Below are 15698 nucleotides of genomic sequence, written 5' to 3' on the forward strand. Positions count from 1 at the left end.
TCTTAAACAAAAGAAAAGCCTTTATTTGTGTAAAATTAAAATACATCATAGGCCACTTTAACATAAAAAACATAGATGCAGCTTGGTAGTTTTAAAAAATTAAATGTACATTTGTGAAAATTTTTTGACAAGTTACTTTCAGTGTGGTCTCATCCTCTTCAACCAGAGCACCTGAACATACAGTAAAAAATACAAAAAAAAGCATCAACTTCGGGTGTTTGCCACATGCCACATGCTCTGGAGCCGCGGGTCGCCAAACCTTGTCTGAGACCTAACCGATTACTCAATTAAATGAAACAAGCAATGTTTTTCTTTTCCTGGTCATAATTAATGGGAGCGAACACTCTCTCTGTGCTGCTGTTGTTGATGAAAGTAGTGTTGGTTGCCATGGATTCTGTGAAATCAGTGCACCCTGGAAGAAAGTTATGTTAATGCTAAGAAATGCCAGAAAATAGACTCAAAACATGTGAACTCGACTTGTCCTGTTCAATAAAATACGCTAAAATGGGCATATTTCAGACATAGTTGCAAATGCTGAGTAATCAGGATTCATTTGAAAATTGTGATTAATGGGGTTAAACATTTTTAATCATTCGACATTCCTAGTTGTCATGAATGTGCCTGCTACTACTACATGGTCACAGCATGTATATAAAATGACACAATGTTGGTCATTCAGGAGACATCAGGAGACTACAACTCAATACAAAGGGTAAAAAAAAAATAGCGTAATAGGTCCCCTTTAAACATTTTCAGGGCTGTATTAATTTAATGTTTTATTTGTGTACATTCAATCATTCATTCATTTGTTTTCTACCGCTTATCCTCGGGGGGATAGCGGGGGGGTGCTGGAGCCCATCCCAGCTGTTTTTGGTACACCCTGGACTGGTCGCCAGCCAATCACAGGGCACATATAGACAAACAACCATTCACACTCACATTCATACCTATGGACAATTTGGAGTCGCCAATTAACTCAGCATATTTTTGGAATGCGTGAGGAAGCCGGAGTCCCCGGAGAAAACCCACGCATGCACGGGGAGAACATGCAAACTCCACACAGAGATGGCTGAGGGTGGAATTGAACTCGGGTCTCCTAGCTGTGAGGCCTGCGTGCTAACGACTAGACCGTCATGCAGCCTATTTGTGTACATTTTGTATCAAATATGTATAAAAAAAATCAAACGTTACAGAAAACACACAACAATAAATATTTTGACATAATAATGATATTGTGTACCTAATTTTGTGGCCCAATGCGTGTACACAAGTGGGGGAGCTAAAGAGTTGGTGGTGGAAATTCCTTACACATCATCACTACCTGAAAAAGTGCTTTTTTTTGGTTAAAAATTAGTGATACACGTCCTAGTCTTTCCTGGTTTATATTTGATCTATCTACCAACGACTGAAGCATGCTGCCATCATGGTCTGCCATTATAAAGTAAGTATGCCAGAAGCACAGATACAGGTGTGGTGTAACAGCACAGACTAGTGGTGAATCAGTGCTATGGCATGTTGCTCCATTTTCCAATGAGGCATCATAGTGCTTCACTCAACATGTCTCCTGAGTAATAATGAATAATTGGATTTGCTAATTTGTGGGTGCTTGCCTGCAAAGATGGCAGAGTTACTTAAATTGCAAACCCAGTTGGCGAGTTCTCATAGGATGTGCAAATGTACACAGTGTCTTGCTGCTTACGTTGCACTCACTTCCGTGTTAGTATTCACATATGTGTCCTAATGCAACCTCTTTTGATGTGTCGGAAAATGTGCTTATCATACTGAGGTGTTGCATGCTTTTTCAACACTCATTTTCATGCCTACATGCACACACACTCTCTTTTTCTCTTGCTCATACACGTGCACAACTTAAAAGCCCCCCCACCCGGTGTGGGAATTGAAACAGTGCCGCCCGTTTGACCCTTTGTGCTTTTACAACTCTACTGCAGTACTTAAAACTTAGGATGCATACCAGTTCCTACAATTGGAATGCCGTGACATAAGCGCACGCACACACACGTGTGAATGAAGCACCGGAGGGAACTTAGCCGAAAGCCAGAGTTGGTTTTAAGAGTGTTGAATTTTGAAAGGCAAAGGCTCTCTTTCCTAATCTCCTCATCCCTTCCCACCCCTTCCCTCTCTCCCTACTGTGTTGCAGGAGAATTCTGGGGAGATTTCTGACTCTTTCAATCCTCAAGGATGAAGCAACACTGGGGACCTGTTCACTGAGATGGGGTAAGGGCTCTCCGCCATGATGACCTCCACGCTTTTATCTCCTTGGCGGATTGCTAAAAGTTTATATATGCAAATAGAGAAGCTCTCGTCTATGGGAAAGTAAGCGAAGGCAGATTGGGAAAACAGATGAAAGTTTAACCACCATCTTCTACAAAGTGGACAGATGTGTGTAAGAAGCAGACAAGACACAGCGGTGATCCTGGGCTCTTTCTAAAAGGCCGCCTCTTATGCATTATTGACTGTGTAGCTCTCCAACAAATCGCTGAGCTTTTTTACTCTCATGCCGTCACAGTTCTAAATATATACCATGCGCTCACCCCCTTCACTTTGTTAAAAGATGCCAAGACTGTGTGTGTGTGTGTGTGTGTGTGTGTTTGTGTGCACGCACACTCTTGAATACCACTTTCCTTCACTTTTGTCTGACTCATTTCAAACCAGCACATTTCCATACAAAAAAGATGCTTTGAAAGAGGACTTCACTGGGAGTCCCATTTACTGTACACTCGGAGGAGGTCACATGTGTCACGAGGATAGCTCTCAAATAATCAAAAACAAGGAGCTTCGTTTTACCTCACAAGGGTCAGGGTCCTCAGGGTTTTTGTAGTACTCAATCTAGTCTACAGGTGGCAGCAACACACCCAGCAGACACTACAATAACAAACTCAGGGTCAGGACCCTGAATGGTCAGTCTTTTCTATTGAGCAAGGCATATAATTTTGCTTTAGCTGACACTTATGGTTTTACACTTTTATATAATATTCCTGCACTATTATATATATTTTTTTTATATTACAGTGGGTTATAAAACACAGTGCCACTGTTCCACCAGTATTTTTTTTTTATTTTAAGAACATTATTAAACAATGATTGCAAATGTTGGTACAGTATGTTGGAAGAAAGGCTCATTTTGATTAATTCTAAATAAATACTCATTCATTCATTCATTTTCTACCGCTTTTTCCTCACGAGGGTAGCGGGGGTGCTGGAGCCTATCCCAGCTGTCTTTAGGCAAGAGGCGGGGTACACCCTGTACTGGTCGCCAGCCAATCACAGGGCACATATAGACAAACAACCATTCACACTCACATTCATACCTATGGACAATTTGGAGTCACCAATTAACCTAGCATGTTTTTGGAATGTGGGAGGAAACCGGAGTACCCGGAAAAAACCCACGCATGCACAGGGAGAACATGCAAACTCCACACAGAGATGGCCGAGGGTGGTCTAAATAAATATTCTGATCTATAATTTTTTTTATATTGCAATTATTAATTACTAAGCCAATTCCTCAATGAACACAATTGAATGCCTTCTTCGAGGACAAAACACACGTAAACTGGTTGGGTAATCTTCCATGCACCCTCAAGGATCCTGCTGAGAGTGGAGAGTTGGTCCACATTTCCCACAAGGATGGAAATCACACTGCTCCTTAAGCCAAGATTCAACTATCCGCCGGACCCCCCTCTCGAGAACCCCTGAATAGACAATACCAGGAAGGCTGAAGAGTGTGATTCCACGTTGGAAACCACAACACAGCTTCCCCAGACTCTTCCTACGTCCCAAGTTTTTGCCTCCACCAACCGCTTGCAGTTGTCTCCAGCTTTCAGGCCCATGGGATTCCTTCGGCTTGACAACATGCCTCACCACTGATGTCTACCAAAGGGTTCTGGGATTTACACTATGACACTATGGATTTACACTATCACCTCTCAATGCATAGTCCTTGCTATGTGATGAGGACGATATCTCGCTGGAACTTCTCAACCTCGCCCACCACCTCAGGCTGCTTCCCCCTCAGAAAAGTGACATTCCACGTAAACTTTTGCAGCCGAGTATCAGACTGCTAAGGTCTCCTCTTATGGCTGCCACCCAAGCTCATGTTGCTTCCTTTGAGTTTTGCCTTGTTGGGCCCAGGGGGGCAGGCCTGGGCTACTTGGGCTATTTGAGCTACACTTTGTCTGGTCCCTCACCTAGAAGCTGTTTGTCTTGGATGGCCCTACTAGGGACATAGAAGCTCCTGACAACTTAGCTCCTAGGATCATCGGGACACGTAAACTCCTCCACCAGAGGGTGGTAGCTCAGAGAGAAGGTGTTCATCTATCATTATTTAATAAGTTATTGATTTCTGAATGTCGTGCCTTGGTTTATATTTTATATTTTATTTCTGTCAGTTTTTATGCTTGTATTTATTTATCCATCTATATCTGTCTTCAGTTGCTTTATTTAGGTCTATTGTATTTAATTTTCCTTCTTCTTACTTCTTTTTGGACACTTTGAATTGTGCAAGTGTACTATAAATCTTCTAAATGTTCCATAATTTAACTTGTAAGTATGAAACAAATTAATCATTGCCAAAAATAAATGTTTTTGTATGTATTTCTTCTTTTTTGTGTATTGATACAATTCCAAAAATACACGTTGACTCCTGTTTATTCAATTTTTCTGCTTTATTTACAATATTAGTTTTTATATATCAATGTATGAAACTCGTTTTTTTACAGTTTATAATATAATTTTGTGTGTAAAATGCCCAACACTTTTAATAAATGAATGATTTTTATGTTCTTAATCATGAATTGATATATGTCAGTGTTGAGCTGCAAAAAGTTCTGAAAAAGAAGAATTGATTGGCCCACTTAGCCAGCCAATGTGTCTGCAGGCCCTTCATCCAAACGACAAGTTTATCAAGCAAATTACTCTTCTGGACACGTGAGATATTGTTGATTAATCAAGTGTGCAGACAGTTAACAGTCTTTCTGTGCTTTTCAGCTCCCACTTCAAATTGTCCTGCTTCCGCATGAACCATGACTAAAGGTAATTTGTGTGTTTCCGTGCTTGTGTTTGTATGTGTGTGTGGGCATTTTTGGCTTGTTTTCCAAGTGATTTCCAGTCGCCGTCTGTGAGGGTGTTATATTGACAATGCACATTAGTGCTGGGGAGGCCTGAGTGGTATATGAGGGGTACAGAGGGTGAGGACAGGGGGTGGAATTGGAAATGAAGTGCTTGCTGCCTCCAGCTTATGTGTGCAGTGTTGCCGGTGCATGTGTGTGTATGTGGTCTTGTGAGGCTCGCCGTCAAGTTCCTCTCTCTATCACACACACACACACACACACACACACACACATACATATGTTGCAAATAAGAGACACAGCGTAGGTTGGGGGTAACCTGCCTCTCTGCTTCACACACCAACACACTGACGTCATGATTGGTTCCCAAAATTGAATTGAGACAACTGGACTCTTCTCGTTTGTTGAAGATGTTTCAACTTTCATTCAAAAGACTTCTTTAGTTCTATAATAATGGGCGTAGAGTTTCCATATTTATGTCCCTGGTGAGTGTCTCCACTGAGGTTGGTTACATTAAGATTGATGTTGTTATCGTGGCCTGATATTATTGGTGACAACATGACAATAGGTCATCTTATGTTGTCTTCAACAAATTTCCTTTGATTCAACCTTGTCCAATGACCATGTCGTTGGTTGACTGAGAATGGACACGCATGCCGTGAGTGGTTGTGTTTAGTGTCCCGTTCAATTGTCACGTCGATGGAGATGATGTGACACAGCTGTGTTTATAGGGTGAAATCCAGCTGGGTTTGCCAGGATTGTCTGAATTCATTCATTACTCATGCAACTCCAATTGTGTGGAGTCATAATACTGCCAAGGTTTGGCATGGGAAACACATCGGCATTGTAGAAGAAGAACAATTGTCTTTTGAAAAGCACTGTCACTGAAAACATTTACATAAACTGGAAAGTAATATTTAAGTACATATACAGTAATCCCTCATTTTTGACAGTTCGGTGGTTCTAGACCCAACCATGATATGAATTTCTGCCTAATAGCAGTCAATATTAATGAACCCTCAGCAATCTAGACATGAAATAACTCCCTTTGCTTTGATATTACTCAATATAGTAGATAGAATCAGAAAAAAATAAGCCATTTAAGCGGGTGCAGAATTGGTGGTGGACAGGAAGTGACGGCTATGGCCGGAACAGTTATGTTATTATGATGAATAGTGTTATTATTATTATGATACTGCTGTTGTGCCTGTTGATAAGTTAAATATGTGTGTATATATATACTTTTTATATATATATATATATACATTTTCATGTCGCTGGTGCATGTGTTAATACTACATCTTTTTCTGTCATGCCAAAATGTATTTTCACTGATCTCTGACACCATCAAATAGCGATATACCACTATCTGCTGCCATCTGGTGGCTCTTTTTCCTACATTTTAAGCCGGCTGTCATCAGTTTATTCTCTGAATTTATGAGGAGGACACCATGTTTACACACCCGTTCATTTGAATTGCTCCATGAAGCCGTGATCAAGATGGTTAAGTAAACATTTCTAAGAAAAAGAAGATGAACATTGTCCAGGATAGATTATGCAAATGCAGCATCTGCGGTCAAACGCTCTTCAGACTTCCAAGAGAAAACCCACTGAATCATCTGCTGTTTAAATTAAAGCTGCCTTAAAAATGATCCTTTTTTTTTAACATCATTAGGCAAGGATTTAAATTAATTCAGCCCAGAACATTGAGATTATGTTCCGGCATCATTATCTTCAAGGAAGTAACACCGCTTCTACAATCCATGTTCTGCTCTCTAGCTCCTTTTAATTCCACTGTTACCACACATTTGCATGAGTTACCCAGTTTGTGTGAATGATGATGTTGAGATCATTTGAATTTTATTCAAAAAGTAAAGCATTTTTAAGATTGTGCTTCAACCTCTGATGTTGTTGACTTTGAAAACTTTGAAAGGAGTGCTGCTATTATGCAGTCAGTATATTAAACAGTTTCTTTAAAAAAAAAAAAACAACACAATTTCATCCATCCATACATCATCTTACACTTATGACACTCGAGTCAGGTCATGGGTGCAGCGGCCTATGCAGAGAAACTCAGACTTCCCTCTCTCCAGTTAAATCGTCCAGCTCCTCCAGGAGGATTCTGAGGCCTTCTCAGGTCAGTTGAGAGATACAGTCTCTCCAACACGTCCTGGGTCTTCCCCCAAGGCTGGCCAGACGTGCCTGGAACAACTCCACACGGAAGCGTCCAGATGTTGGAGTCACCTCATCTGGCTCGTGTCAATGTGGAGAATAACGTCTCTACTCTAAGTTCCTCCCAGATGACAGAGCTTCTCACCTATCTCTAAGGGAGAACCCATCCACCCTGCGGGGGGAATTCATTTAGGCTGCTGATGACCTTGTGAGGGTAGTAATGTAAATTAAAAGCTGTCCCTTTCCACCATGATGGACCAATATCAAGAGATATTGACATAGATACACTGACATAAAATCATCAGGCGGATTATTAAAATAAACAAAACTCATTCATTTTCTATGCCGCTTGTCCTCACTAGGGTTGCGGGGGTATGCTGTTTTTGGAATGTGGGAGGAAACCGGAGTACCCGGAGAAATCCCACGCATGCACGGGGAGAACATGCAAATTCCACATATCCAACAGAGATTTGAACCCAGATCTTTCAGATTGCCTGACTCTAACCACTAAACAACTGGCCCTCGAAAAATACCTATAGTAATGTAGGACTATATAATATAGTACCGGTATTAATGAATTTTTTGTATTATTATATTTAGTTGTAAAATATTGCCACTGTCTCAAAACTGCTTCTGTATTTCAATCAACATTTTTATTTGCAATAAAAAATACAAATGATTGCGTTTGTGCAATATAGTTTTCAAAGTCAAAAATTTGTGGGCTTGGCTAGCTTGTTTTTGTTTGAGTTACATATATTCATTTTTATTAATTAATATAGTAATAATTATTGCTGTGGTGGCTACAGTTTTTTTTTCTTTTTTTATCAAGAATTTTTGTTCTTAAATAATTGCTAATGTTTTTGTTTGCAAATGCAAATATTACCAATAGTCTTGTTATTACAATATATGTAATTGTATTATTTTAATTGAACTAAATATTGCTACTGTGGTGATAGTATGAGACAAAATGATAGTTTGTTTAGTTTAGTGAAAAGTCTTTAATTGCCCTTGATTTGCTTTAAATGTTTGTGCATTGCTTCACTTTTATTCTTCTTGATGCGTTGGTGTCTACGAAAAAACATAGTAATTATTGAGATGTTATAAATAGACTGGTTTTTAAATATTTAATTTCTCCAATACTGTTTTTTTTTTGTGTGGAGAGCAACCTGACTAAAATTCTCACGTTATGTAACATTTGAAAGAAGCCCCAAGGCTTTGCAGCACATGGCCAGCCAAACATCACACATACTTGCCTCCTGCATGTGCAGTCTGCTGTGTATTCTAGTCCATGTGAGAGGTAGAATGTGCTGCACCTTGGCTTCACACAAGGATTACACCTAGATGATTCTTCAAAAGAGAATTTCACATTGGCCAGCAGGGCTTAATCCGTGCGTGTGGAATGGGACCTTGGCGCTGTGGAGCCGTGGCCAGATATGACGGAGAACAAAGAGCAGCCAGATTAGTCTCCACGAGGAAGAGGTCTGAGCCTGACAGGCCGTCTCCTGGCAGCTCCTCCAAAATCTCTCCACTCTCTCTAATAAAGTCTGAGGGAGACATTATTCCCCCTCCATTCCTTCCTCCCTGTGAGGTGAGCATTTGGGCGAGAGAGCAAGAGTGTGTGTCTTATTGCTTCATTAGCCTGTGGATTTCTGGGTCACTCGTAGCCTTGTTCCCACTGTCTCTCATTCTGTAATTACCCTCACGTGAGTCACACCACATAATTAGGATGGCCCGAGACCCATTCAGCAGTGCACACACACCCACATATAAATGTCAGCCTTACCATGCACAACAATGCTAATAAGATTAGCATTGTTGAAAGTCCCGCAACCGTTCACTAACGATGATCAAATCCATGGATTAAGCCGGGATATCTTGGTCATCCTGGCTCAATGCACTCATCATCCGGTTGCACAAAAGTGGGATAGTGGAGGGTGGGCTATGTTATGGCATAAATTACAAAGCGGAGTTATTCTGTGGAGCTAGCCTGGACCAGACTGAGATTGATAGCGAGATCTATTTAAGCAACTAAGCGCACTAATCCACCTTGATGAATCCACGTCTGTTAATCCTGGCTTGGTCTTTGTGCAACCAATTAAACTGAGACGCTCTTGTTTTGGATTGTTTGAACTCAGCTTAGTCATTTACCCTGGATGTCTGAATCCTGCTTTCATGACAGGACCCAGGTCTCTAATGTTCTTCCGAATCTTCATCACACATTCCATGTGCATTTAGGAGACTAGGATTATTATTTCTATCCTGCCTTGAACAATGAATAATTCTGAATTAATTTTACAAATGTATTTATTCATTAATTCTGAGGTCACGTGCATGCTGGAGCCTATCCCAGCTGTCTTTGGGCAAGATGCGTTGTACACACTGGACTGGTCGCCAGCCAATCACAGGGCACATATAGACAAACAACCATTCACACTCACATTCATACCTATGGACAATTTGGAGTCGCCAATTAACCTAGCATGTTTTTGGAATGTGGGAGGAAACCGGAGTACCCAGAGAAAACCCACGCATGCACGGGGAGAGCATGAAAACGCCACCCAGAGATGACCGAGGGTGGAATCGAACTCAGGTCTGCTAGCGCACACGCTAACCACTTGAGCATGGTGCAGCATATTTAATGTTTAATATTGTAATGATTGCTTCTGTCTCCCTTAGCTGTATTAGTTAAAAAACTACACATAATTAGGGCTGCAAGTAACGATTAATTTCTTAGTCGATTAGTCTGAATCTTGTTGTTTTGATTAATAGAATAATTTGTTTGGTCTTTGACCAGCCATCACCACATAGCGAATCTCAGTTGGGCTCTGGAACAATGACCAAGGAAAGTGAATGGGAAATATAATCACATGTAATGGGATACACCGCCTCACGCCCAAAGGCAGCTGGGATAGGCCACCATTGGGTTACTGTTGGTCAAAGAAGGAGAGGAGGAAGATGTGCCCATAAGAAAAGACAGATATGTATTGTAGTGTAGTGGTTCTCAATCATTTTCTGTCTGTCCGAACGATAATGGAGATACTGGCATCGCTGTGTACAGTGTCCAGGCAATTGTGTTGAGTGCTTCAGTGGATAACTTCAGGTCTTTCTATGGTATTACATGTAGTGTGGAAGTCGTGGGAAATAGAGGGGCTCTGAAAGATTAAATACCATGCCTCACACACATTAATGTACAACAAACACACAGGCAATGGATTAGGATGGGGGATTAGGGAAGCATCCCTGTAGCCACAAATCAGTTAGAGACAACCAGTGTCCTTCTTCATAAATATACTATACATAGTGGGCATGCATTAAGAATGTACATAAAGATAGATTTGGAGGGCTCGACTTTTGTCTATTTTGTTTGTATTGAATTGTGGACTCCTATAGAGCAGCTACACACAATAACCAGCACACAAAGCTTTCTAGTTCCTCCAGAAGCTGCACCTATTCAGCTGTATTTCTTTGGATTTTGGGGTTCCAGTGAAAACGTCCTGTTTTTTCCACCCATGGCCCACCTGCAGGCACGCCCACTCCACCATGGTTGGTCATACTCGCTAGTGTATAAAAGGACTTCCCTTTACAGCGTTCACTTTTGTCAGCTTTTAACACACACAGAAGTTTCTCAAGAAAGGACGTTACTTCAAGATGTCTCTCAATGGTAGTTAGTGTTAGCATTTTAGCATTTTCTATAGTATTGGTAACGTCTAATGTGGCCACTAATTGCAGTGGGAAACAGCAACCCCACTTCCTGTATGCAAGAGCTTTTGCTCCATGACTTAGACAAAATAAACACAGTTAGGATACTGATAAACTGTTACTTACTGTTTGCTCTTCTGACTTCTGACTCTGATTTCTGACCATTGCTGGTAGGGAATCAGGATCTCCACCAACCTGATGGTGCCGTCTTTAGGAATTCTAAACAAATGTGGCATTCCCGTACCAGCCATTGCTAGCAAGTAAAAACAGTAGCTTAGGGGAGGGCAAAGCACGTATCTGGCTTACAGTAACGCCACTCCTATATAAGGAAGTCCACTCCTCTGTGACATCACAAAGGGGCAGTTTTACCACGCCTTTTGAAACCAAGCGTTTTGAGCCATCCCAAACTTACAATACAACATTCTAACAACTGAACTGGACCGCAGGGAAACGCCTAATTGTAATTCATAGATTCTGATTACCCCTTGGAAAGCTGCACATTCATACGTTGCACAAACATCCGTAAGAGAGAAAAAAAAAATTGCAATGTATGAAACTCTGGACTAATACATCCATCCATTTTCTGTACCGCTTGTACCCGCTCATGAGGGTCGCGGGCATGCTGGAGCCTATCCCAGCTGTCTTCAGCGAGAGGTTGGGTACACCCATTTGCTGTTAATGTCAGCCATTTTTATTTTTTTCTGGTGTCTTCTGTTCTTCACAATGCATTGTTTTGAATTAGGGCGGTATTTGTGCATTACATGAGCTTCTTTGTGTGCTCTTGGCCCCCATCATGCATTCCAAACACTTTCATATGGTGTTTAAAAATCCAGCCGCACAACGCTCAGTCATATCCTGCTCATCCATGATGGAACACTAGTCATACGCTGACTGAGTTCCTCAGTCTGTGGCGAGCTCCGCTTAGGCTTGGCTGCCTCTCTCATGTCTCGGGCCACCAGACATCTGTCATCAGCACGCAACTCACTGGAGGTCTGTGGCTCCCCATGAGGCCGTCTTCTCTACCACTGTCAAATACAATCAGCGTCTTTGTATTCCCTTTTTTTTTCTTCCAATCGACATTTCTCCTCCCCTTCTTTCAGCACACTGTAATACATAGCCAGCAATTTGCCAATCATGCCCACGATGACACCCACGTACGCAAATACACATCATACACACTCGCATAGATGTGCACATGAGGCATCCAGGCCTGCTGTGGTGTATAATAACAGATAATTGCCTATTGCGGGTTGGCCTTCAGCAGAGGGAACCAATCACAGTGACAACCACTTTGCGAAGACGCGTGAATGTGTCTGTATGCATGCAACACACACCATTTTGAAGTATTCTCCAAACCAATGTGCATGTTACGAGTCTCAATGTTGCGTTTGACCCTGTCTTTCCTGCATTTGTATTAAAATACATCTGTTGGACTGCAATATGTGCTTTTTAGAGGCAGTTGGTATGTTGGGCTGCAGCGTAACAAAATGCAGTCGTGCACTTCTTCACTAATATGGTCGCTGCTCAGCTTGTCACTCGTCACCCATTTGGAGAGAGTCAGCATCCCTGGTTAATGGGCTGTCCTCTTGCCAGGGAACCTGATGACTCCAATTGCTCCACACTCACAACATAATGCTTTTTTAGCGGGGGGAAGGCGGTGTAGTTGGGTTCACACAGGGGCAAACGCTTGCTGCAGAACATGAATTTCGGAGGATCTCACACCAAAAAGTACACGGTAGCATCTAATGTAATATGTACAATCCGGATGGCTGGTCCATTTTGTTTGTCGGATGGTTCCCATCGGAAATAATAAGAATAATCACTTCCTTGTATGTATGCTGCCATCGTGAAACCTTTGTTAAAGGGACTGTATCCAACAAGCTCAAGGTTACATTTTTTTAAACCTAAATATATACAGTTGGTGTCAATTTTTGTTTAGCCCAAATACAATAAATGGCATCCAAGTCTGTTGCAATGTTCTTATGCCACTTGCCCTCCCGAGGGTTGGTTATTACTTTTTGCAAATGGGTCGGGGGGGCACATATATCAAACAACCATGTTAATAACTTTATTAATTTATCTGTAGAGATTAATTGGTGACTCCAAATTGTCCATAGGTATGAATGTGAGTGTGAATGGTTGTTTGTCTGTATGTGCCTTGTGATTGGCTGGAGACCAGTTCAGGGTGTACCCTGCCTCTTGTCCGAAGACAGCTGGGATACGTTCCAGCACTCCCGGTGCTCTTGTGAGGATAAGCGTTAAAAAATGAATGAATGAATTTATCTGTACGGTACAGACTTAACTTAAAAATGAAACCAGGAAAAATGGAGAGCATTCAAGCATATCCAAGAGTCAAATTGCATGTTGCCTCTAACGTCCCCCCGACAGTTCTCAGCGTCCCCCCTAGGGGACCCGCCCCAAAATTTGAAAAGCACTGGGCACTGTTCTATAGTAATAGTTCTCAGTTCTATATGAATATATATTGCTTACTTGTATGTGTATTTCTCCACTAACCTCTCGGGAGAACACACCAGCTCCAGTCATGTAGCAAGTGCAGGATGACTCATTTTGGGCTCTGACTTTTTTTTTTTTGCTCTTTTTCTTCATTTTCCTCCAATTTTTGTCATTTATTTTTCCTTACTCTACATGTTTCTGTCACCTCCTCTTTGCTCACATTTTCCCCCTTCTCACTCTTGCTACATGTTTTTCTCCCGGTGGCTGCTGGCTTACCCAGCACATGCACAGTACAGTATACGTATACTGTATGTGTTCAGTTTATACTCTGCAAATACCATCTTTTCTCAATTGTTAATAGGTGCTATCATGAAGATGTGCACATCTATGTGAATACTTCATCTTTCCAGCCGGCTCAATATGACCAAATGCAATTTCCTCCATGTGGCTGGATGTTCATCATTCCTTCTTCCCCCCCTTCTTAGTTTTTAATAAACGGCTCGTCTCTTTTCTTTTGTGCTGTTTTTTCAGACACATTCTCATTTTCAGACCTTTCTCGTAGACACACATGCAAGAAGACACACTCGCACACACTGCAGAGTCATACCTTACTGCCATTTGCAGGTCTTGTGCAGTGTATCAATCTCTGCTACCTGATTAAAGTGCATATCGCAGCTCGTCCCTGACTGTTTCTTTACAATGCTGCTTTACATTCAGAGCTGGTAGGAACTCACCATCCAGCCTAGCCAAGTGCATCTTGTGTTGTCTCTGCAAAAGACAATTAACTCAGACAATGACGTTGTCACAGCACTTACATTGAGATTGAAATAAAACACTTTGGCGCCAGCTTTAGTGAATTGATCAGTTTGCAATTGGAAAAAGATAGCAATTACATTTTTCTCCTCAATAAAGCCACGGGGAGGCTTGCTATTGTGAGCACAAAATGAACACATTTAGATGCCTTTTAACAGGCCAATACACACATCACATAAAGAAGGCTGTGTGTCATATAATGGAAAAATGCTGTTGTTCCTCTTCAATCTGCCATATGATCTATATTATGACTGTGGAGCAATATGATGGCAACTGTGGGAATAAAAAGGAATACCGTAATTTGGACAATAAATTGAAAATAATAATTCATTCATTTTTTTGTGTTTATCCTCACGAGGGTCGGGGTATGCTGGAGCCTATCCCAGCTGTCTTCGGGCAAGAGGCGGGATACACACTGGACTGGTCGGCAGCCAATCACAGGGCACATATAGACAAACAACCATTCACACTCACATTCATACCTATGGACAATTTGGAGTCGCCAATTAACCTAGCATGTTTTTGGAATGTGGGAGGAAACCGGAGTACCCGGAGAAAACCCACGCATGCACGGGGAGAACATGCAAACTCCACACAGAGATGGCCGAGGGTGAGCTTGAACTCGGGTCTCCTAGCTGTGAGGTCTGCGCACTAACCACTCCATTAATGTAAATAGCAAACTTTGATGTTACTCCGCTCGGGCATCTCTGTGTGAAGTTTGCATGTTCTCCCTGTGCGTGCGTGGGTTGTTTCATGTACTCCGGTTTCCTCTCATATTCCAAAAACATGTTGGGGGCACTCAAATTAATATGTCCTGGACACAGCCTAAGCTGTCAACGGCCCTGGATGTATGCATACTGTAAACCTTGCAATTCAACATGATGTGTGACTGTTTTTTTACATCGAAGTTTAACAGCTGCTGCTTTACATTACATCAAACTTACTTAAGATTTCATTCATTCATTCATTCATTTTCTACCGCTTATCCGCACGAGGGTCGCGGGGGTGCTGGAGCCTATCCCAGCTGTCTTCGGGCGAGAGGCGGGGTACACCCTGGACTGGTCGCCAGCCACAAAACATGTGATTGTAGAAGCTAATTGGAAACTACTTGCTGGTGTGCCACTCTCAGCATCACAGGAACATACTGTAATAACTATACAAATTCACATCATAGTAGTAGCAGCTAAAACTAGCATCACTTGTGGAGGGTTAACAAGTACTAAGTAAACAAATGGGATAGTTATGGTTAAAGTATACACAAAATATTCAGTGAGTGGATGCACATGGAAGTAGGGGTCAAGCGTTTTATCACTATTAATCATGAACCAGCGGTGGTTGAGGCAAGTTTGTGGGTGTAGTATGCAAGTGGGAGGCGCTGCAGCTGTAACTATGATGCTGACATTAATTCAAATGTCATGGCTTTAATGGGCTTCTGCTCTGCACCCTCCTCATAAGTCACTCGTTGAACTTTCA

General features: G+C 41.7%; 1 protein-coding gene across 16 annotated transcripts in view; it reads left to right on the plus strand.

Moving 5' to 3' along the window:
• The window catches only part of LOC131137438 (receptor-type tyrosine-protein phosphatase delta-like), a 174741-nt gene that overhangs the window by 45974 nt on the left and 113069 nt on the right, over nucleotides 1–15698 (plus strand). For all 16 annotated transcript variants that reach the window (XM_078793291.1, XM_078793295.1, XM_058085433.2 and 13 more), the window contains exons 4-5: nucleotides 2159–2235; nucleotides 5008–5052. The gene's annotated coding sequence lies outside the window, so the exon portion shown is untranslated. The remainder of the gene's footprint in view (nucleotides 1–2158; nucleotides 2236–5007; nucleotides 5053–15698) is intronic.

Source organism: Doryrhamphus excisus, linkage group LG9 (assembly GCF_037039965.1).
Source record: "Doryrhamphus excisus strain RoL-2023G ecotype Guam linkage group LG9, RoL_Dexc_Guam_v1.1, whole genome shotgun sequence".
NCBI lineage: Eukaryota > Metazoa > Chordata > Actinopteri > Syngnathiformes > Syngnathidae > Doryrhamphus > Doryrhamphus excisus.